The 24,487-nt window shown below is 50.4% G+C and overlaps 1 protein-coding gene across 1 annotated transcript in view; it reads right to left on the bottom strand.

Annotated features, from left to right (window-relative positions):
• LOC140394463 (protein mono-ADP-ribosyltransferase PARP12-like) overlaps positions 1–24,487 on the bottom strand; it is a 91,137-nt gene that overhangs the window by 39,597 nt on the left and 27,053 nt on the right. The window lies entirely within an intron of this gene.

Genomic DNA, 24,487 nt, shown 5'->3' on the forward strand with positions numbered 1-24,487 from the left:
TAATGACACTACATAGGTATCTCAATCCCTGTGGCTAGTTCAATGCATTTCTGCGATACTAAAACAACAACTTTATGCCACTCTATATATTTCAGTGGTGAGCCGGAGAGGGGGATGTCGATTTCACAAAGCTTATCGGATGGGCAGCACAACTTGGGAGATTTGAGTCTGGTGTATTTGACTAGGCATCTGCCATCAGCTGAAGTGGCTGTAGCATTGAAGCAGAAGAAATGTTGAGTGCCAATAGCCTCACTGTCATTTTTGACATCGAATATTGGGCAAATAATATGTGGGTCGCCTGACGACAACAACATGGTACTGCTTACGACTGCTTACGGCTGGCATGTCAAGAGATCTCCAGAGAGCATCTCCCCACTCCCCATTTCTCTCTCCGCATCCTGCAAACCGCTGATACTTGTCTATGATTTGGCACCACAGTGAGTGTGATAAGGCCATCCAACTGGTTATGTACAGAGTTTGAAGCAAAATTAAAGCATCTTGGTTATAACTGAATTTGTCCTCAACTATTCATAATTTTAGTCCCCAATTGAATTCTAAAGACAAACCAGATATCAAGCTCGCAAATTCCTTGGCCTGGATAACTTTCACCTGATGAACCAGCACCTCGGCTTCTACTATTCATTGAACCCTCAAGAGTATTGAAAGACAAAGAGATCTAGGAGTACAGGTCCACAGGTCATTGAAAGGGGCAACACAGGTGGAGAAGGTAGTCAAGAAGGCATACGGCATGCTTGCCTTCATTGGCCGGGGCATTGAGTATAAGAATTGGCAAGTCATGTTGCAGCTGTATAGAACCTTAGTTAGGCCACACTTGGAGTATAGTGTTCAATTCTGGTCGCCACACTACCAGAAGGATGTGGAGGCTTTAGAGAGGGTGCAGAAGAGATTTACCAGAATGTTGCCTGGTATGGAGGGCATTAGCTATGAGGAGCGATTGAATAAACTCGGTTTGTTCTCACTGGAACGAAGGAGGTTGAGGGGAGACCTGATAGAGGTATACAAAATTATGAGGGGCATAGACAGAGTGGATAGTCAGAGGCTTTTCCCCAGGGTAGAGGGGTCAATTACTAGGGGGCATAGGTTTAAGGTGAGAGGGGCAAGGTTTAGAGTAGATGTACGAGGCAAGTTTTTTACGCAGAGGGTAGTGGGTGCCTGGAACTCGCTACCGGAGGAGGTAGTGGAAGCAGGGACGATAGGGACATTTAAGGGGCATCTTGACAAATATATGAATAGGATGGGAATAGAAGGATACGGACCCAGGAAGTGTAGAAGATTGTAGTTTAGTCGGGCAGCATGGTCGGCACGGGCTTGGAGGGCCGAAGGGCCTGTTCCTGTGCTGTACATTTCTTTGTTCTTTGTACTATGAAGTGCTGCAAAATCAGACAACTTTCCGTATTAATGAAATGTTTATTATTCCTTCCGCTAGATGCTTGCTTCCATTTAGAAGATAACCTTTTAAGATGTAATTTTATTTATTTATTTTGTGATGTATTAAACCCCAATCTGGTTGAGATGATAAAGGAGTGCTGTGCTTCTCTTTAAATTTATATTTAATGGAGCCACCTATACTGGCTCCATTATTCTGTAAATTTATAAGTTCAAGGAGAAGAATTAGGCCATTTGGCCCATCGAGTCTGCTCCGCCATTCGATCATGGCTGATCTCATCTATCCATAACCCTTCAACCCATACCAATTAAAAATATCTGTCTAACGCCGCCTTAAATTTACTCACTGTATAAGCACCAACCACACTCTGGGGTATCGAATTCCACAGATTCACAACCCTTTGGGAGACGTTTCTCCTCAACTCCGTTTTAAATTTGCTACCTTTTATGCTAAGACTGTGACCTCTCTTTAGAATTCCCCACAAGCGGAAGCATCAGCTCCATGTCTACTTTATCCATACCTTTTATCATCTTGTATACCTCAATTTGATATCCCCTCATTCTTCTAAGCCCTTCTAAATTACGTCACTGAAGCATAGTACCAGAAAAAAGACATTTGGCCCATCGAGTGCTCCACCATTCAGTTAGATCATGGCTGATTCATCCCTTAACTCCATTTATATTACTTAGTCCTGTAACCCCTTATATCCTTACCCAAGAAAAAAAATAGGTCCCAATTTTTACATTTTCAACTGATTCCTGGGCCTTTTGGGGGAGAGGGGGTCCAGTCCCCTTTGTGTGAGGAAGTGTTTCCTGACATCGCTCCTGAATAGCCCAGCTTTAATTTTAAGGCTACACTCCCCTTGTTCTGGATTTCTACAGCTGCGGAGAGCTTCCCTCTACCTACCGTGACCAACCCTTGAAACATCTTACTCCCCCAATTAGATCTCCACTAGTCTTCTAAAATCAAGGGAATACAAACCTGGGGCGGGATTCTCCGCTATCGGCGCGATGTCCGCCGACCGGCGCCAAAAACGGCACGAATCAGTCCGGCATCACGCCGCCCCAAAGGTGCGGAATTCTCCGCAACTTGAGGGGCCGAGCCCTCACCTTGAGGGGATAGGCCCACGGCGGAGTGATTTCCGCCCCGCCAGCTGGCGGGAAAGGCCTTTGGCGCCCCACCAGCTGGCGCGGAAATGACTTTGCTGTGCGACGCATACGCCCTGGATGCCCTGGAATCAATCTAGTGAATCTGTGCCATACTCCAAGCTGAGGCCAATATATCCTTCCTGAGTTGTCATGGCCAGAACTAAATGCAATACCCGAGATGGGGATCTAACCAGAGTTTACAGCCCACGCTAGTAAAACCCTAGCAAAACATTTGCAAAATGTTAGATGCGATTCTGGATTGGGCAGCACTTGATGAACAATATTGAGTGTGGTAACAGCTACTGCTTTAAATACCTAGGACAGGATTCTCCGGAAAGATTTCTAAGTGTGGCAACAAACGGGATCTGCCATGGGACTCCCGGGGCTCAGCCCAGTGTGGCCGGCAACACTTTTCAACATTAATTCAACACTTAACGAGGCTTCACGGGCTTCTAACCACAAATGAAGGCTCATCAGCTGACTCGCCGGCTCCGCGCTTACCAACCCCCAGCCAACAAGGTCGAACAGCACTAAAGCAGCACTTGCTCAGCCAACCCCAGCCAGCTCACAAAAATGGCTCCCAGGAGATCGGCCCCAAGATTCGGGGATGCAGATCTGGCCAGGCTCCTAGACGCAGTGGAGGCCAGGAGGGATGTCCTGTTTCCCTGGGTGTCCCGGAGGGTCAGCCATAGGGCAGCCAGTGCTGCTGGTGACGGCGGCTGTGACCAGGAGAACTGGCCTCCAATACCGGAAAAAAGTCAATGATCTACTCCGGGCAGCTGAATGAGTAGACACAAATGTGCACCCACCCCCGAGACCTTTCCACCCCCATGCGAGAGCATCCACCCCCTCCAACTCTCCATGCAACCCCCAACCCTCCCTCCACCCCCTCTCCCTTCAACGCCCCCCCCCAGCCCTTCCTTCATATACCTGCTCTCATCACTGTGAACCACAAATGTGGCTAATGATGCCCTCTCTGTGCCTCCTCAGGAAAAGCTCTCCCACAAGCGCCGGGAGACACCAGACTGGCGGTGGGGTGCCGGACGTAAGAATCCTCACCACCTTCGAGGAGCGGGTCCAGGAGGTGGCCGAGGACAGAGCAACCACCCATGTGGAGGCTGGCGGACGCCGCAGAGGTGAGGAACCACTGGGCCAGAGCCAAAGGACATGTCAAACATGAGTTGTTATTGCCTTACTGACTGACCTATCCCTCCCACTGACCACATGCCCATTCTCCTGCAGGACTTCCAGCCGACGGCGATGGCCCATCCCGGGTGGCCCCCTTTCCAGCCTCCCAGGAGAACACCTCGGAGGAGAGCTCCGAGGAAGACACAACGCTGCACATCAGGTGGAGGCAGGAACCCACAGGCGAGACAGCAGTCGGAGGTCTGGTGGATCCCAGGACCCAGCTGGGTCCCAGCCTGATGCTGTGCCTGCAAAAGAGGTATACCCGGAGCAGGTGGAGACATTAGGGTATGGCCATGACATTCAGAGGAAGATGTCAACGGCACTCCAGCAGGTTCATAGCCGATTGGAGAAGGCCCAGAGGCTACGGGCGTAGTAAATGTTGCCGGCAATGCATGGCATCTGTGGAAATATATGAAAAGAACAACTATAGATTGCAAAGTTTGGTGGGACATTGTATACGGTCAATTTAGGATTAAAACTTACTTCACAAACAATCTTGCAGCAACTGAGGCCATCGGTATTCTTCGCTTCAGGTTTAACCAGAATGGGAATGTGATAATCAATACCAAACAATAAGCTAATCAGATGAGAATAACGGTTTTAAGAGGAAATGTGGAACACACAGTGAACTCTGCAAAATCATATGAAAGAGGAACCATTACACATGAAGCTACAGAACCTGTTTACATATAAATATGTTGTAATTACTGGTGATTCGCAGAGTTGCTGGCCTCGCCTTTGTCCAGACACGCTTCCCTTGTGCACAAGTAAAAAATAAACTAACAATCTGATGGTCTTACTCGGAGTCGAGATATCGACACACCGAGGCCAACACTGCGAGGGTGGTGACCGCAGTGGAAAGCCTGGTGCACGATGTTGGCACCATTAGTGAAGGTGTCCAAGGTGTTGTGCAGTCAGTGACGGCCATTGCTGAGGGTCGAGACAGAATGTCCGCCTCGCTGGGGGATGTCACCCAGTACCAGGCTGACCTTGATGAGGTTCTGCGGCACATGTCCCTTCTCAGATGGGAATGGCCGAGGCACTGTGGAGCAGGTCTCAGTCGCAGGTGGGCTTTGCCGAGGCACCGCAGAGCATGGCCCAATCACTGAGGACCGTCGCTGAGGGCGTTGACATGGTGGTGCAGGCCATAGGGATCCGTCAGGGCTGGCAGAGCCAGATGATACCGGGGCAGCCGAGGCTCGAACCAGCTGCCCCTCCCTCCCAAGGTGAACCCCAGGCCCTAAGGGGTCCAACAAGGTGGAGGGGGCACTGGGTGCCAACCAGGAACCGTCCCATGGAGTGCCGATAGTGGCCACCAGCTCCCCCGAGTTCCACCACTTGACGAAGCCGTGTCTCACAGCCAGCACATGGGACCCGGCGGCCCGGCTGTGCATATGCCGCCGACAAGTGAGGCAGGGCCCTCCGGCCCCACAGCCTCCAGAGGACGCCGTCTATGGCATCGAAGGCCATGGGACAACGTAACCAGCTAGCTGCCTCCACCTTTGTGTGCATCCTGGGGACACAGCTAGATGTAGCGGTAGAGGTAAGAAGGCAAAGCACATCTGGGACACTGAGGGCACCGGGGGAGGATAGGTAGTGGGTGAATGGGTGGGGTGGAGGGTGCGGCACCATTGGAAGAGTGGAGAGCCGTTCGGAGGAGGAGGAGCAGTCTCTGTCAGCGAGAGAACCTGAGAACATCTAAGACACTCAGAGGGTAAGAAGGTAAGTAAGTGATTTTTACTCATTTTTAATTTTATACCTTTTTCAAATTGTGTGTGTGGGGGGAAACTGAAGTGACATCACAGAAAAGCTGTGGCCAGAGTGGCTGGTTGGGAATCTACACTAAATTTAAAAAATTAAGCATTGGTAACTAATTAAACATAATTACTTAATTATAATTTAGAGGGATATCTAAGCCAGAGATCGGAGAGTACTATATTTAGCTTTCGCATTTCTATTAGAAATCTAGTGCTAGGAAACAGATAGTTAACAGTAACTTTGAAATTTAAAAAAATATATATTTTTTAAAAAATTAAATTTTAATTTTAATTAATTGACGCAATGTCAGTTAGAAGGGTGCAGTGCTCTGACTGTGAGATGTGGCAGGTGCGGGAGGCTTCCAGCGTCCCGGATGGCTTCATCTGCAGAAAGTGCACCCAACTGGAGCTCCTCACAGACCGCATGGTTCGGTTGGAGCAGCAGTTGGATGCACTTAGGAGCATGCAGGTGGTGGAAAGCGTCATAGATCGCAGTTATGTAAATGTGGTCACACCCAAGGTGCAGGCAGAGAAATGGGTGATCACCAGAAAGGGCAGGCAGTCAGTGCAGGAATCCCCTGTGGTTGTCCCCCTCTCGAACAGGTATACCCCTTTGGATACTGTCGGGGGGGGATAGCCTATCAGGGGAAAACAGCAGCAGCCAGAGCAGTGGCACCACGGCTGGCTCTGATGTTCAGAAGGGAGGGTCAAAGCGCAGAACAGTAATAGTAATAGGGGACTCTATAGTCAGGGGCACAGATAGGCGCTTCTGTGGACGTGAAAGAGACTCCAGGATGGTATGTTGCCTCCCTGGTGCCAGGGTCCAGGATGTCTCCGAACGGGTAGAGGGCATCCTGAAGGGGGAGGGCAAACAGGCAGAGGTCGTTGTACATATTGGTACTAACGACATAGGCAGGAAGGGGCATGAGGTCCTGCAGCAGGAGTTCAGGGAGCTAGGCAGAAAGTTAAAAGACAGGACCTCGAGGGTTGTAATCTCGGGATTACTCCCTGTGCCACGTGCCAGTGAGGCTAGAAATAGGAAGATAGAGCAGCTAAACACGTGGCTAAACAGCTGGTGTAGGAGGGAGGGTTTCCATTATCTGGACCACTGGGAGCTCTTCCGGGGCAGGTGTGACCTTTATAAGAAGGACGGGTTGCATCTAAACCGGAGAGGCATAAATATCCTGGCCGCGAGGTTTGCTAGTGTCACACGGGAGGGTTTAAACTAGTGTGGCAGGGGGGTGGGCACGGGAGCAATAGGTCAGAAGGTGAGAGCATTGAGGGAGAACTAGGGAATAGGGACAGTGTGGCTCTGAGGCAGAGCAGACAGGGAGAAGTTGCTGAACACAGCGGGTCTGGTGGCCTGAAGTGCATATGTTTTAATGCAAGAAGTATTACGGGTAAGGCAGATGAACTTAGAGCTTGGATTAGTACTTGGAACTATGATGTTGTTGCCATTACAGAGACCTGGTTGAGGGAAGGGCAGGATTGGCAGCTAAACGTTCCAGGATTTAGATGTTTCAGGCGGGATAGAGGGGGATGTAAAAGGGGAGGCGGAGTTGCGCTACTGGTTCGGGAGAATATCACAGCTGTACTGCGGGAGGACACCTCAGAGGGCAGTGAGGCTATATGGGTAGAGATCAGGAATAAGAAGGGTGCAGTCACAATGTTGGGGGTTTACTACAGGCCTCCCAACAGCCAGCGGGAGATAGAGGAGCAGATAGGTAGACAGATTTTGGAAAAGAGTAAAAACAACAGGGTTGTGGTGATGGGAGACTTCAACTTCCCCAATATTGACTGGGACTCACTTAGTGCCAGGGGCTTAGACGGGGCGGAGTTTGTAAGGAGCATCCAGGAGGGCTTCTTAAAACAATATGTAGACAGTCCAACTAGGGAAGGGGCGGTACTGGACCTGGTATTGGGGAATGAGCCCGGCCAGGTGGTAGATGTTTCAGTAGGGGAGCATTTCGGTAACAGTGACCACAATTCAGTAAGTTTTAAAGTACTGGTGGACAAGGATAAGAGTGGTCCTAGGATGAATGTGCTAAATTGGGGGAAGGCTAATTATAACAATATTAGGCGGGAACTGAAGAACATAGATTGGGGGCGGATGTTTGAGGGCAAATCAACATCTGACATGTGGGAGGCTTTCAAGTAGCAGTTGAAAGGAATTCAGGACCGGCATGTTCCTGTGAGGAAGAAGGATAAATACGGGAATTTTCGGGAATCTTGGATGACGAGAGATATTGTAGGCCTCGTCAAAAAGAAAAAGGAGGCATTTGTCAGGGCTAAAAGGCTGGGAACAGACAAAGCCTGCGTGGAATATAAGGAAAGTAGGAAGGAACTTAAGCAAGGAGTCAGGAGGGCTAGAAGGGGTCACGAAAAGTCATTGGCAAATAGGGTTAAGGAAAATCCCAAGGCTTTTTACACGTACATAAAAAGCAAGAGGGTAGCCAGGGAAAGGGTTGGCCCACTGAAGGATAGGCAAGGGAATCTATGTGTGGAGCCAGAGGAAATGGGCGAGGTACTAAATGAATACTTTGCATCAGTATTCACCAAAGAGAAGAAATTGGTAGATGTTGAGTCTGGAGAAGGGTGTGTAGATAGCCTGGGTCACATTGAGATCCAAAAAGACGAGGTGTTGGGTGTCTTAAAAAATATTAAGATAGATAAGTCCCCAGGGCCTGATGGGATCTACCCCAGAATACTGAAGGAGGCTGGAGAGGAAATTGCTGAGGCCTTGACAGAAATCTTTGGATCCTCGCTGTCTTCAGGGGATGTCCCGGAGGACTGGAGAATAGCCAATGTTGTTCCTCTGTTTAAGAAGGGTAGCAAGGATAATCCCGGGAACTACAGGCCGGTGAGCTTTACTTCAGTGGTAGGGAAATTACTGGAGAGAATTCTTCGAGACAGGATCTACTCCCATTTGAAAGCAAATGGACGTATTAGTGAGAGGGAGCACGGTTTTGTGAAGGGAAGGTCGTGTCTCACTAACTTGATAGAGTTTTTCGAGGAGGTCACTAAGATGATTGATGCAGGTAGGGCAGTGGATGTTGTCTATATGGACTTCAGTAAGGCCTTTGACAAGGTCCCTCATGGTAGACTAGTACAAAAGGTGAAGTCACACGGGATCAGGGGTGGGCTGGCAAGGTGGATACAGAACTGGCTAGGCCATAGAAGGCAGAGAGTAGCAATGGAAGGATGCATTTCTAATTGGAGGGCTGTGACCAGTGGTGTTCCACAGGGATCAGTGCTGGGACCTTTGCTCTTTGTAGTATATATAAATGATTTGGAGGAAAATGTAACTGGTCTGATTAGTAAGTTTGCAGATGACACAAAGGTTGGTGGAATTGCGGATAGCGATGAGGACTGTCGGAGGATACAGCAGGATTTAGATTGTTTGGAGACTTGGGCGGAGAGATGGCAGATGGAGTTTAATCCGGACAAATGTGTGGTAATGCATTTTGGAAGGTCTAATGCAGGTCTAATGCATTCATACAGTGAATGGTAGAACCCTCAAGAGTATTGAAAGTCAAAGAGATCTAGGAGTACAGGTCCACAGGTCATTGAAAGGGGCAACACAGGTGGAGAAGGTAGTCAAGAAGGCATACGGCATGCTTGCCTTCATTGGTCGGGGCATTGAGTATAAGAATTGGCAAGTCATGTTGCAGCTGTATAGAACCTTAGTTAGGCCACACTTGGAGTATAGTGTTCAATTCTGGTCGCCACACTACCAGAAGGATGTGGAGGCTTTAGAGAGGGTGCAGAAGAGATTTACCAGAATGTTGCCTGGTATGGAGGGCATTAGCTATGAGGAGCGGTTGAATAAACTCGGTTTGTTCTCACTGGAATGAAGGAGGTTGAGGGGAGACCTGATAGAGGTCTACAAAATTCTGAGGGGCATAGACAGAGTGGATAGTCAGAGGCTTTTCCCCAGGGTAGAGGGGTCAATTACTAGGGGGCATAGGTTTAAGATGAGAGGGGCAAGGTTTAGAGTAGATGTACGAGGCAAGTTTTTTACGCAGAGGGTAGTGGGTGCCTGGAACTCTGGAACTCGCTACCGGAGGAGGTGGTGGAAGCAGGGACGATAGTGACATTTAAGGGGCATCTTGACAAATACATGAATAGGATGGGAATAGAGGGATACGGACCCAGGAAGTGTAGAAGATTGTAGTTTAGTCGGGCAGCATGGTCGGCACGGGCTTGGAGGGCCGAAGGGCCTGTTCCTGTGCTGTACATTTCTTTGTTCTTTGTTCTTTGTTTGTTACACACAATAAACACCCTTGTGCACAACCAGTGTGATGCTTTTGTTACTTTCTTCCGCAGTGCGGGCTGACCTCTGAATCCTTGGCCCCCCTCCCCATGGCACTCACCCACCCTCCAGCCATGGACATGTCCCCAGAGCTGTGTCCCATCCCCTGGGTGTTCAGATGTTGGCTGCTGCGTGTGTGGTGTTGCCTCCTGCAGTGTTCAGGCACAGTGTCAATGCATCAAGTTGTGATTGGGATGCTAGGCAATGACTCCCACATTCTACATGGCCCACCCACCCACGGGAATCCACTTGGGATGTGTGAAGTGCTCACTTAACCACGGTTGCCAATTCCCTGTTAGCCAGAGGCCTCGGCAGTCGATGGGGGTAATGGGTGGTCGGTAGGGAGACAGGCAGGGACAAGGGTTGCCCCGGAACGGGTACACGTGGTCCAGGGGTTGGCATGGTGTTGCCTCGCGCGGTTGCCCCCCCCCCTCCCCCAACACATCCCCCCACCCTTCCATGGCGGCCCACTCCTACAGAGTGTCCCCCGTTCCCAGCCGAGGGTCCCCCCCACCGAGCACTGGGGCAGCAAGCCCAGTCCCAGCTCTTTGCCTGCGAGCAAAGATGGCTACTCACCTCCTCGGCTCCCCACAGAAGCCCTTCCGCCAGGTTCATGATTTTGAAAAGGAGTTCTAATCAGCACCAGCGTGACCACTTGCTGGGGAGGCCGCTGAATCAGGAGGCCGTTGGATATGGGGTCACTCCCTTTAATTGTATAGAAATAAGGCTTCAGTGGTGATAATTGGTTTCTCGTCACATTACGGCGAGATCTTGATTTCAACTATAGAAGCAAGCCGGTTGCATCGCAAACTGTCTTTGTGCGTGACGCGGTTCTTGTTTTCGGCCTCTCCCGCTATTCACCAGCCTTGTTTCGCTCAAGCTCCTCGTTCGAGCCTCTAGTTCATTGGTCTTAACAATATTTTAGACTGAGACGTCGTAGTCGGAACTCCGCCCAAAAGGGGTGGGACCAAACGGTGCTCTCGGAAGTAGGTCTTAGACCTACTTAAAACCTACCTGCCCAAGATCCACTGGCCATCGGAGATCCCTGGGTGGTCAAGGTAGTGCAGGGTGGCTCCCTTCCCCTGGAACATGGGCACAGTGGCACTGCCCAGCTGCCATCCTGGCACTGCCAAGGTGCCCAGATGGCACTGCCATGCCTGGTTGCCACTGCAAGGATCCCCGGGTGCCAGGGTGGCACTGCCAAGGTTTAGGGGCCAAGGAGGGCCATGCCCATGAAAAGAGGGTGGACAGGGAGTTTGAAGCATGGGGGTGTGCAGGGCAGGTAAGTAGCGGTCTCCGGAAAGTTGGGAGGGGTAATGGGTGGAGGTCCTGGAAGGGAGGGGGTGCTGTAAGGGGGCGTGAAGAGGGAGGCCCCCAGGGACCCTATAGCGGGATGTCCTCACTTGGATGGGGGGGGGGTGACGTAGTGCCCATGTGTTTGGGGGGTGGCATTGCCCATGGGTGGATGTGTGGGGCACCCACAAGCTCACTTAGAGATCGAGGCACGCTTTGGCAGCACAGTAGCATTGTGGTTAGCATAATAGCTTCCCAGCTCCAGCATCCCAGGTTCGATTTCAGCTTGGGTCACTGTCTGTGCGGCGTCTGCACGTTCTCCCCGTTTGTGTGTGGGTTTCCTCCGGGTGCTCCGGTTTCCTCCCACAGTCCAAAGATGTGCAGGTTAGGTGGATTGGCCACGATAAATTGCCCTTAGTGTCCAGAATTGCCCTTATAGTTGGGTGGGGTTACTGGGATAGGGTGGAGGTGTGCGGCTGGGTAGGGTGCTCTTTCCAAGGGCCGGTGCAGACTCGATGAGCCAAATGGCCTCCTTCTGCACTGTAAATTCTATGAATTCTGTGAATTCAAAATGCCGGTCCGATCTCTGAGCTCAGCTCCCCAGTGCGAAAAGAAATTCTAAGGGCAGGATCCTTAGAGGCGGCACGGTGGCACAGTGGTTAGCACTGCTGCCTCACAGTTCCATGGATCCGGGTTAAATTCCGGCCTTGGGTGACTGTCTGTGCGGAGTCTGCACTTTCTCCCCTTGTCTGCGTGGGTTTCCTCCGGATGTTCCGATTTCCTCGCACAGTCCAAAGATGTGCAGGTTAGGTGGATTGGCCATGCTGAATTACCCCTTAGTGTCCAAAAGGTTTCATGGGGTTACGGGGTTAGGGTGGAGTTGTGGGCTTGGGTAGGGTGCTCTTTCCAAGGGCTGGTGCAGAGTCGATGGGCCTGGTGGCCTTCTGCACTCTAAATTCGATAATTCCATGATTCTCTGGCCATGGTGTGCCTGAGAAACAGCTCGTCGCGGTGCAGCGTGGCCGTTGAAAGTCGGGAATCTGTGCTCCCGGGATCTATCCAGCTCGCAACACCTCACGGATTCAACGCAATCTCGCGAAACATTGTGAGGGGAATCCCACCCACAATGGGCGGGATCATCTTTTGGCAAATCTGCATATTCAAGCGAGGTAGTAAGCCTGACTCTAATTTGCAGATACTGAGGTATTTAAGGCCTTGGGATTCAATCCCTTCGCCTCGACAGAATGGCAGTCTTTGGGATCTCCAAGGGGATCAGAGGCCCCAGCTACAGTGCTCGGTGGGGGATGGGGGACCCTCGGCTGGGGGCACCGGAGGGGCAACTGCTCACAGCACGACCATGCCAACCGCTGGATCATGTGTACCGTTTTTGGGGCAACCACTGTACCTGCCCGTCTGCCCCAACGACCACCCATTACCCCCATCGACTGCCGAAGCCTCTGGCGAATAGGGAATTGGCAACTGTGGTTAAGTGAGCACTTCACACAACCCTAGTGCATTCCCGTGGGTAGGGGGACCATGTAACATGTGGGAGTCATTGCCAGCATCCCAATCACACCGCGATGCCTGGACACTGTGCCTGAACACTGCGGGAGGCAACACCACACACGAACACCCAGGGGATGGGCCACGGCTCTGGGGACATGTCCACGGCCGTGGGGTGGGTGATTGTCACAGCGAGGGGGGGGGCGGGGGGAGATGCCTGGTGTAATGGGCTACGGGTTCAGAGGTCGGCGCGCATTGCAGAAGAAAATGACAGAGGCGTCATGCTGGTTGTGCACAAGGGGGTTTATTCTGTTTTACAATTCCCCACCCTCCCGATGACGCTGCCCCCTCCCCACCCTCCCGATGACGCTGCCCCCTCCCCACCCTCCCGATGACGCTGCCCCCTCCCCACCCTCCCGATGACGCTGCCCCCTCTCCACCCTCCCGATGACGCTGCCCCCTCCCCACCCTCCCGATGACGCTGCCCCCTCCCCACCCTCCCGATGACGCTGCACCCTCCCCACCCTCCCGATGACGCTGCCCCCTCCCCACCCTCCCGATGACGCTGCCCCCTCCCCACCCTCCCGATGACGCTGCAGACACCGCACAGACAGTGACTCAAGCTAGGAATCAAATGCGGGTCCCTGGTGCTTTAAAGCAACAGTGCTAACAACTGTGCTAACGTGTCGCCCTTTTTGGTCTGCATCATTGTGTTGCGCAGCAGCGATGCTCCTGAGTGACTGGGACATGCTCTGAAGTGCATCAGCCATGCCAACCTGCGACTGGGACAAACTCCACAGTGCCTCGGCCATTCGCATCTGAAAGCAGGACATGTCCCGCAGAACCTCATCAAGGTCAGCCTGGTACTGGGTCACATCCCACAACGAGTTGGACATTCTGTCGAGACCATCAGCTATGGCTGTCACCGACTATGTGAAGCCTTGGACATCTTCATTCATGGTGTCGTCGTCCTGCACCAGGCTCTCCACTGCAGTCGCCACATATTGCCGCCGACATCTCCAGCGCCCATTGCCTCTGGGGTTCCTCCATTTGGCTATGGATCTGTTGGAGTGTCGCTGACATCTCCCTCTGAATGTCCCGGCCGCTCCCTATCGTCTCCTTCAGCTCCGGGTAACCCTATTCTACAGGCTCAGCATCAGGCTGTGTAGCCATCTGAGATGGCCACTTTCCGATTACAAAATGGACACTTGCAAAGACTGCAGGGAAAATTGGACAATGCTAAGAAACAAGCTGGTGCAAGCTATGCCTGTTGATTAGAACCTTAAACGCTCAGACAGGGCAGAAACTACCAAACGATTTACATACTAATGAGCCATCTCCGGGGACAAAAGGGAAACATTTAGATACACAATGTTAGGACAGATTCCCCGGTGCCAGAAGAAGCTAAGACAAAGCTGACTGACAGTCACCAGGACACGCCAGCGATCAGGGAACCACCCCTCTATTGGAGGAAAATCGATACCGATGATTGGGAAAGACCCAATTAGTTGAGGCCAAGTTCAAGGCCCGCCCAAAAGAGCGCAACGCCCTTTGCAGTGTAAGAGGTGTCACCCAAGGGAGAATCTTTCTCCTTTGGCTTTGGCTCTCAGTGAAGAGAGAGACCAGCCTAGCAGCTACAGCAGACCAAGTAAGTTCCAAGTCAACGCACGCTACGAGATAGACGCTCCTAGTTGCTGCCCTGTAAACAGCTCAACCCAGCAGCCTCAGAACCGAGCAACGGCCATTGTTCCTCTGACTGAGTGGGCACCCAAAGCTAAGTATAGGCCTTAGTAATAGTGGTAGTTTAATTTGTAGAGTTTATGCATGAGTAGATTTGACTGTGTGTAAATAAATGAGCATTGCTTTTGAACTTACTAACTGGTGTATCAAGTCTTTGATCAGTATTCGGTTCTGAACCTTGTGGCGGTGTCGAAAGGTACCTGCCGACTCTTGAGCAAACGTGATTAAATAGAGCCAAATTAAGAGCCAACCAAAAGTTAGCAACATTTACTGGCAACATCTGACGGGACTCGATTTAGAAGTGGCCTAACCACTCCGAGAGAACCCAAAATTTGAATTGAGAATCCAATTGGGAACAGAAAGAAAAACCACAAGTGTCAAAACAGTACTGATCAAGCCTCTGAGATTCAGAAGTGTGTTAATGCATGCGTACTAACAGGGATATAAGGTAAACCTGAGAGATTTTGTTGCGAAAAACTGTCGGGAGTTTTGTAGGCCAGAAATTAGCATAACCCATACCCGTGTTTACATCACCACTTTATCATCCCGTTCCAAATTCGTTAGAGATCCTAGTAGAGAGAATGGCAATGAAGGCAATGAATGCCTTATGAACCCCCAGGAATTCGAGGTCGCAGCGACCAGCAGTAGAATAGGACAGTGTCCCGTTTGGGAAGAAGAGATCAGAAAATATCTCAAAGGGAAAGGATGGCCCCATTAGAGTGAATTCTGTGATAATGAGGAAACATGACCCGGGTGTATAGGACATACTTGGTGGGAGAACCTGTCAGAGATCCACGAGAAGAGCTTGGGAAAAGCTCGCAAGCTGATGGCAATCGTGTCCTGTTTGGCACAATTGCAAGGCACAGAGGAGGTCGTTAGGACACTCCGTAGAAAGATAGAGAGAGACAGAACCAGTGAGGTAGACGTGAGTGAGGTAGAGAAAGAGAATCGAGATCTGAAAGAGCAGTTAGCAGCAAAGGACAGAGAGGTGGATGATGCCAAGAGGGCACATCAGTCTTGTCTCGCGCATTTGAACAGCTTTCAGACATAATACGATAAGGCCTACCAGGACACGCAACGTGCGGTCTTGGTATGACAAGAAACAGAACAGCAAGTTGATAAATTGCAGAAGTAGTACAAAAGCAGCCCTACGAGCACTCCATACTTCCACAACGGAACAAAGACAGAGCTCCGTAGACCGTGCAAAGTGCCGGAAGCAAATTGCAGAATTGCAATCTCTGCTGTCCGTGCAAAATGGCTTTCAGAGTACATCCGGACCCCAATTAGATCAACAAAACGGCCCCGATTGGCAGTATTTGAACGAGACTGCCCATAGATACGTACATGGGACATGTACGCAGGAAAAACCCCAGAAAAGGAAAGCGCCCCAATCCCCAACCGAACAGGCAGAACACACCCCCATGAATCCTGTGACCACACACCGCAGGGCCGCAGGAGACGGAGAAGCAGATTTCCTTTACACAACCCCGTTAACCGTGACCCAATTACGGGATGCGTGTGGAAAAATTACACCGTCCCTTCCCACATCCGACCCCCACCAATTTTTCGCGAAAGTCAAACAACAGGCTATCATGTACGGCCTGGACGAAAAGGAGCAAATGAAGCTCACAGTTTTAAGCCTTGACCCTTCAGTCATAGCAGGCCTTCCCGACCCACAGAATGTAGGAGGTGGCACACTCAAGAGATGCACACAGCGATCCTTGATGCGATCGACTTTAACAGAGGATACCCCGTAGAAGGCCTAAATAAGTGTAGGCAAAAGAAGACAGAACACCCCACGGCGTTTGCTCGATGCTTGTGGATTCACTTCACAGCAGTTTTTGGAGAGTTAGCCCGTGCCCATTTGTCCCCAGATAATATGGCCAAATGGACCCGAATTCTAATCTCCCACGCCACAGATGCAGGAAGAAAAGCTTGCGCAAATTAGGACCCCTCAGATGAGGCCCACAATGAAAAATGGGTTTTGAAGAGATTGTCCCGCGCTTGGGAGCAATCAATTGCAGGCAAAACCGCATTTATAACCCCCGATGAAGAGCAGGTAGAAATGAACCCAGTTAAGGCACAGCAGAACCCCGCATGGGTAAATGAGGGAAGGAACAGCCAACCCCAGCCAAAACTTCAAGAATGTTATAATTGTGGACAGCTAGGACACTTTGCACGAGAGTGCAATGCGCCCCAGAAGCAGCAGAGAAACCAGCTGACAGGCACCCTAAACAAGAATAGGGCAAAACCGATCCATAGCGTTAGCGCCCATTCAGAGAGTACAGACATGAACGGCACCGACTGACTGTGTTCGGGCTCCCCAACTTGGGTCTGCGACACCCTTTGGGACAGGTCCAGTAGACCGGTAGTAGCAGGCGAAGTCCGGGGACAACCCGTAGAATTTCTGTGGGACACAGGAGGGTCCCACACCACACTCAATTCCTCCACGATGTTCCAGTGAGACATGTGACCCACAACAGACACCATTACACTCAGAGGCTTTACAGGTCATTTACAACAGGGACACATCACAGCCCCTACAGCAATACAGATAGGGACCATCGCAACCAAGCACCCCGTAGTTTTAGTTGATCTGCCCCAGACAGCAGAACATATCCTTGGGATCGACTTCATGATTGACATCGACCTTTCTTTCGACCCAGTGAACAAGTGTGTATGGAAAATGGCAAAGGCAGCACGAGCCCCCGCCACGCTCACAGTAGGAGAGTACGTAAACAGGATTAGCTCAGTAGGAGACTTCTGGTTCGACCCACGAGCCATTAGTGCAGACAAACAGGTTAGGGCAGTCCTGCAGGAACACAAAGCAGCATTTGCGCAACACAAGCACGACTGTGGCAGTTTGACTGGCTTTGTGAACATTACAGGTCCCGACCCTAAATCCCAGAATCATTACGGATTTCCCCAGGAAGCAGAGGGAGAAATCTCCAAAGTAATAGAGTTTGTTGGATCAAGGCGTACTCAGATCAATAGCCTCCACAAACAACGCACCAAATCTTTTTGGGTTTTGGACATTAGTAACGGCTTTTGGTCCATTCCATTGGCTAAAGCATGCCAGTACAAATTCGCTGTTACATTCCAAGGGCAACAATACACGTGGACATGCCTGCCACAAGGCTTCCACAACTCCCCCTCCATTTTCCACCGACAGCTGGCAAATGGATTAGCAAGATTGTCCCGCCCCGATTGTCTGGTCCAGTATGTAGACGACTTGTTACTACAGGCAGACACAAAGGGAGAGCACATTTCGCTTCTCGCCGAACTCCTAACACTCCTAAAAGAAATTGGTTGTAAATTCAACCCCAAGAAGGCCCAGATTCTGAAAGAAAAAGTGATTTACTTGGGAACAGTGATCATTCATGGTAAACGCGAGATCGAGCACAAGAGAATTGACTCGATCGTCAAATTGCCCCTTCCCCACAATGTCTCAGCCCTCCGGTCATTTTTAGGACTAGTTGGTTACTGCCGAAACCATATTGACGGTTTCGCCACTAAAACAGCGCCCCTTTCCGAACTTCTCAAGAAGCAGGCACCTTGGGAATGGCTTCCACAGCATACAGATGCCGTGGACGCTTTAAAAAGAGCACTCGCACAGCCCCCGCACTACATGTCCCAAATCCACATTCCCCGTACGCTAACGAGGTAGCAAGCACCGACCGAACCCTTTCGGCCGTGCTCCTCCAGGAACGCCATGACCAATTACGTCCCGTAGCATACGCCTCATGCATGTTAGACCCCGTAGAGCATGGATTTTCTGCCTGTGAAAGGCACCGGTTGGAAGTTCTTTGGGCAGTACAATACTTCGCCTACATTACAGGACTCAACCCCATCACCATCCTCACAGAACACACCCCGACACAGCTATTGTTAGACGGCCGACTTAAAGATGGCACAGTCAGCCAAATCCACGCAGCCCGTTGGACCCTTCTTTTACAGGGACGGGACATCACGGTAAAGAGAACCAAAACCCACACTTTTCTTGCCGATAATCTGCAGTATGCAGGCACCCCTCATGAATGTGAGATCATCACCCCGAAACAGAACACAGGCCCATTTATTGCCAAAACACCCCCCAGGAAAACAGGTAGTACATCCCAGAGACCCCAGCCCACAGACACGTGCGCACCTCTGAGGATTTATGTGGATGGCTCATCCACAGTGTTAAACAGAAAGAGAATTACCAGTTGTGGTATATATGTAGAGGACGCGCAGGGACGCGCCCTAGATGAAATTTCCTTGAAGTTGCCAGGACACTTAGGCTCGCAGGCAGCAGAGCTGGCAGCAATTGCGTATATTGTAGACCACCCAGACTCGTTCCCGACACCAACAGACATCTACTCAGACAGCTTGTATGTCTGTAATAGTTTGACAGAGTTCCTACCACTCTGGGAGACAAGAGGATTTGTTTCTGCGGACGGTAAACCCCTACCCTCAGCCCCATTACTCCGCCATATCATAGAGACAGCGAAGGATAGGAAATACGGCATAATTAAGGTTTGCAGTCATCACCGTTCTTCCCCCCGGTAACATTAAAGCAGCCGCCCTAGCGAAGGCAGGCTCCAGGCATGGTTATTTTTGGAACCTCTCTGAAAGCACCCCAGTACACGCAGTTCAGTTCTCACAGGCCAACATTCAGGATTTAGCGAAGGCACAGAAAGACGACGAGAAACTCTGGGAAGTTTTAACGGGAACCTTCCCAGCCCCATATGATAAATACAGAAACGCAATCACCACACATGATGGTGTGATTTTAAAGGATGGCATTTATATAGTTCCCAGCCAGGACAGGAACCAGATCATTTGTCAGTTCCATGACAATCATGGACACCAAGGAATTGAACCCACCCTAGCCCACCTCAGACCGCTTTGCTGGTGGCCTGATTTAAAAACCGATGTCACACACTACGTAGAGAATTGTTTAATCTGTGCCCAGAACAATCCGGACAGATATGCTAAAAAGGCTTAACTTAGTCATACCCGCCCCGTTAATGGACCCTGGACAAATCTCCAGATAGATTATAAAGGACCCCTACCCCCATGCAGAAACGGTTACAAGTATGTGTTGGTGGTCATAGACACCTTCACAAAATGGGTGGAAGCATTTCCGTCAAGAACTAATACGGCCAAGACAACGGCTAAAATATTAACACACCATATCTTTACAAGATGGGGCCTCCCACTCAGTATAGAGTCCGACCAAGGCTCCCATTTCACCGGACGTGTAATGAAAAATGTCCTCACGATTTTCGGCATTAGACAAAAGTTCCATATCGCATACCACCCCCAGTCAAGTGGTATTGTAGAACCAATGAATAGGACATTGAAAGCCACCCTCAGGAAAATGGTCCAGCAAAATAATAGCACCTGGGATTCAGTACTCCTATTTGCTTTGATGTTTTTAAGAAACACAGTATCTACATCCACAGGTTACACCCCCACACACCCTCATGACCAGACACCCCATGAAAGGCACTGAGTATTTATTAGGACTGGATTTGGCCAGCCCCGCAGTTACAGCCCTCACACATGAAAACGCGGTCACACAACTAGTACAGAACATAAAGGCAGCCCAACTCGCCGCAGCAGTGAGACTTGGAACCAGGAAGAAACAGAGCAAGGCCTGTTTTGACAAAACAGTACACGCCACTGAGTTTACAGTAGGGCAACAAGTTATGCTTTCCCTTTCCAACCCCAGTTTATTCCTCTCCCCCAAATTTTCCAGACCGTACTCCATTTCGGACAAAGTCAGCCCCTCAGTATACAAAATAACCTATCCCAATGGTAAGTTTGCGTGGTTTCATATAAACCAGATCAAAGCTTATGGCTCGCAGAATAACCACACACACCACATCCTGCTCGCAGCAGCAGACGATCACGCCCCGCCCACAGATGATATATTCCTACCCTCCCCCAACCACTCCAGCCCGTTCTCAGACACGACTTCAACTCCGCCCCCAGAGGCACGACTCCGCCTCTCCCTTCCCTCAACCAGCAGCGACAGCGACAGTGATAGCGATCACAATGACGACAGCCACAGCACACCACGTTACGACTACACCTCTGCACCAGGCCCCACTCCCAGTGAATCTGAGCATGATTCTACCGACTCATTTGAGATCACTTATATCAAAGCCCCTGACCCAGACCCACCGCCCGACGATTATAGATTGAAGCATAGTAGCTCCAACCTCGACACACGATTCTGGCACCGAGACAATTCGTTCAGGCTCATCCGGAATGATAAGATGGACCCCAATTCGCCCCAAGTAGCTTTAGCACGGTTACTACAGACAAGAGTTTGGCAGCCGGGAGAAGATGATGACTTAGAGTCTGACTCCCACCAAACGAATCCCTTTGCGACCCTGTTCGCTATTGAGCAGTGAGGTGTCCAGATGATGGAGAAAAAAGGAACCGATGGAGAGATACGGTGCCTTTCTGATGGAACCTGCACCATGTTTGTTGAATGTTTGTTCGTTATTGTTATCGTTAAGTGTTGTGTGTAAACTCGGAAAGTTTTTTCACGGCCCCACGTCACCACTCCCTTTGACGCCCAATGGCTGTTAGAGGATCTAGTTTGTCCCCAGAAACTTGTTAATGGAACAAGTTTGTCCCAGACAATAGTTCAGAGGAACTAGTTTGTCAGCAGAACCTTGTTAAAGGTACAAGTTTGTCCCAGACAATAGTTCAGAGGAACTAGTTTGTCGACAGAATCCGACTCATAGTTGCTCTCCTAATTCGAGAGGTAGCCCCCCACGACGACCACGTTCTTACCCGTTCTTGCCGGTTGCTCAGGCAGTGGAGAAACGGCATTGGTCCCCGCCCTGCCTGAGGACCCCCCTCTGGTCAGCTACGCTCAGGTAGAGCACATACGGCATTGATCACCGTCCTACCCGGGGATTCCACCCATTCCTTACCTGCCGCGACCCATACGCACCCCATTTTGGCTTGTTACGTTCGAAATTCTTTTGTTTGGTTTTGGCAACCCTTAGGTTGCTTCCCTCTGCTATTTACATCCTCAAACACTGGGATGGTAAATCACACAGGCTGCGAGACGGCTCGCAGTACGGCAGTATTTTCTTAGATGTCTTGTCCAAATATTTGTTTTTTTATAAATGAGGGAGTCACAGATGGTGACCAATTATAAAGGGTAATTGGCAATAAAGGACAGACAGACGGACATACGAGATCTTAAGCAAGAAAATAACAGAAATTATGTTTGTGTTCACAGAACTCCAGAAACCCAGGAACCACAGAGGAAGACAAAGAAGTCTGACAAAGATGAAGACAGCCTTCGTGTTCACATGAATCTTAGCGGGATCCCTTCAGTTGCGCGCAGACGCTACCCCCCTGACCCCTACCACACAAACCGTAAATGACTCTCACCCCTGCAATACACGGAAAACCCGAGATAACTAGCCCAGCGACAGCTAGCAATACCCCGACCTGGTGTGATCAGTTTATCACCTGGTACTCGCTCTCATATGTAGTCGAAGCACTCTTAGTGCTGGCGATACTTTGCAGTGTCGTGCAAACGTTTAGAGTCAGGAAATGGCAAAACAGAGCATATCGCTCTTGCACCCCAGTATACAGATTTAGGCCCCCCATTTTGGGATTTCACCAGACCCCCGAACCCATTGGGACGGATTAAAGAGCATCCATTTTGTTTAAGGTATTCTGTGGAATAGAGAGATGTGAACCTGTGTGTCTGACTGCCAGGCCAGAGAAATTTGTGCGCTGCTATTTTGTACAGTTCAAGATGTATAGATTATTTTTGGATTGTCTGTATTTTTGGACTGTTTAAATGAGGATAGTTTATTGAGAATAGTTAGAGGTTCCAGTTTTTTTATTTTTCTGTAATGCATGTATTAATGTCATAGTGCCCTGTAGAATTTTTTGATAATGAATGTATTTAAAATGGTTTAGGTAAAATTGTGTTGCATAGGATAGTGCAGTGTAGCGCCTAAGTATGGGTGCCCCAGTGATCAGAGGATGAAGACGCCATGGTAATGTGATCCTTCACGCTTCGCGTTGAGGATCACAAGGAGGTAGTGTAGCCATCTGGGATGGCCACGTCCCGATTACAAAATGGACACTTGCAAAAACTGCAGGGAAAATTGGACAATGCTAAGAAACAAGCAGGTGCAAACTATGTCTGTTGATTAGAACCTTAAATGCTCAGACAGGACAGAAACTACCATACGATTTACATACTAATGAGCCATCTCCGGGGACAAAAGGGAAACATTTAGATACACAATGTTAGGACAGACTCCCCGGCGCCAGAAGAAGCTAAGACAAAGCAGACTGACAGTCACCAGGACAAACCCAGCGCTCAGGGAACCACCCCTCTATTGGAGGAAAATCGATACCGATGATTGGGAAAGACCCAATTAGTTGAGGCTAAGTTCAAAGCCCGCCCAAAAGAGCGCGAAATCCTTTGCAGTATAAGAGGTATCACCCAAGGGCGAATCTTTCTCCTTTGGCTTTGGCTCTCAGCGAAGAGAGAGACCAGCCTAGCAGCTACAGCAGACCAAGTAAGTTCCAAGTCAACGCAAGCTACGAGATAGACGCTCCTAGTTCCTACCCTGTAAACAGCTCAACCCAGCAGCCTCAGAACCGAGCAACGGCCATTGTTCCTCTGACTGAGTGGGCACCCGAAGCTAAGTATAGGCCTTAGTAATAGTGGTAGTTTAGTTTGTAGAGTTTATGCATGAGTAGATTTGACTGTGTGTAAATAAATGAGCATTGCTTTTGAACTTACTAACTGGTGTATTGAGTCTTTGATCAGTATTTGGTTCTGAACCTTGTGGCGGTGTTGAAAGATACCTGGCGACTCTTGTGCAAGCGTGATTAAATAGAGCCAAATTAAGAGCCAACCAAAGGTTAGCAACACTGGGACCCAGCTGGGTTCTGGGATCCAGCAGACCTCCGACTGCTGTCTCGCCTGGGGGTTCCTGCCTCCACCTGATGTGCATCAGCAGCTGTGTGGTGCTCACCAGATTGTGCCCCAGAAGCCTGACCACTAACATTTCCCACCGAGGTGTGTGTATCTGCGCTGGTGGAGGGTGGGGATGACAGCTGTGACATGACTATTACGGTGACATCCTCGGAGCTCTCCTCCAATCTGCGGCGTCTGCCAGCCTCCATGTTGGCGACCACCCTGCCGTTGGCCACACCAGTGACCTCCAGGACACTCCCCTCGAAGGTGGTGAGGGTTTTTATGTCCGGCACACCGCCACCAGTATGGGCCCTCTCCCGCCGATTGTGGGACAGCTTTTCTTAAGGAGTCACAGAGAGGGCATCCTTAGCCACACACGTGGTTCATAGTGGTGGGAGGGGGGTGTGAAGGAAGGGTTGGTGGATTGAAGGAGTTGGAGGTGGAGGGAGAGGTCGAGGGTTGCAGGGAGAGGTGGGGGATTGCAAGGAGAGTTGGGGGGTGGACGGTCTCATGGGGGCGGAAAGGTCTCGGGGAAGAGGGGAATTGTTGGTGTCTACTTACTCGTGTTGCCTGCTGTAGGTCATTGACCTTTTTCCTGCACAGGAGACTAATGCTCCTGGTCACACTCCCAGCTGCCACCACCTCTTCCCAGGCAGCACTGGCTGCCCGATTGATGATCCTCCGGTACCCTCGGGGGAACAGGACATCCCTCCTGGCCTCCACAGCATCTAGCAGCCTCCCCAGGTCAGCATCCCCGAACCTTGGGCCAGACGCCGGGGCGCCATTGTTGAGAGTTGGCTGAGGAAGTGCTGCTTAAGTGCTACTCGATCTTGTTAGCGGGGGGAGCTGGCGAGCATAGTCCTGACGAATCAGCTGGCAAGCCTTAATTTGCGGCGAGAAGCCCATGAGACCTTGTTAAGTGGACCAATTAATGTTGAATAGCGTTGCCGGCCTCGCTGGGCCAAGTACCGGGAAGCTCGAGCCAGTTCCTGCTCACTACAACACTTTTTCCAGAGAATTTCGCCCAGTGTATACTGATATCTGGGTGAATTGCTGAGAAATCTGTGGGATCTGTCTTGGTCACACTTGCAATTTAATGTGTAGTGTGGATGTCAGACCACAGTTTGCCTGTTAATTCCCATCTGCCACATATTAATCCTGAATATTCAAGTAAAGGAT

The sequence above is a fragment of the Scyliorhinus torazame genome, chromosome 2 (assembly GCF_047496885.1).
Source record: "Scyliorhinus torazame isolate Kashiwa2021f chromosome 2, sScyTor2.1, whole genome shotgun sequence".
Classification (NCBI taxonomy): Eukaryota; Metazoa; Chordata; class Chondrichthyes; order Carcharhiniformes; family Scyliorhinidae; genus Scyliorhinus; species Scyliorhinus torazame.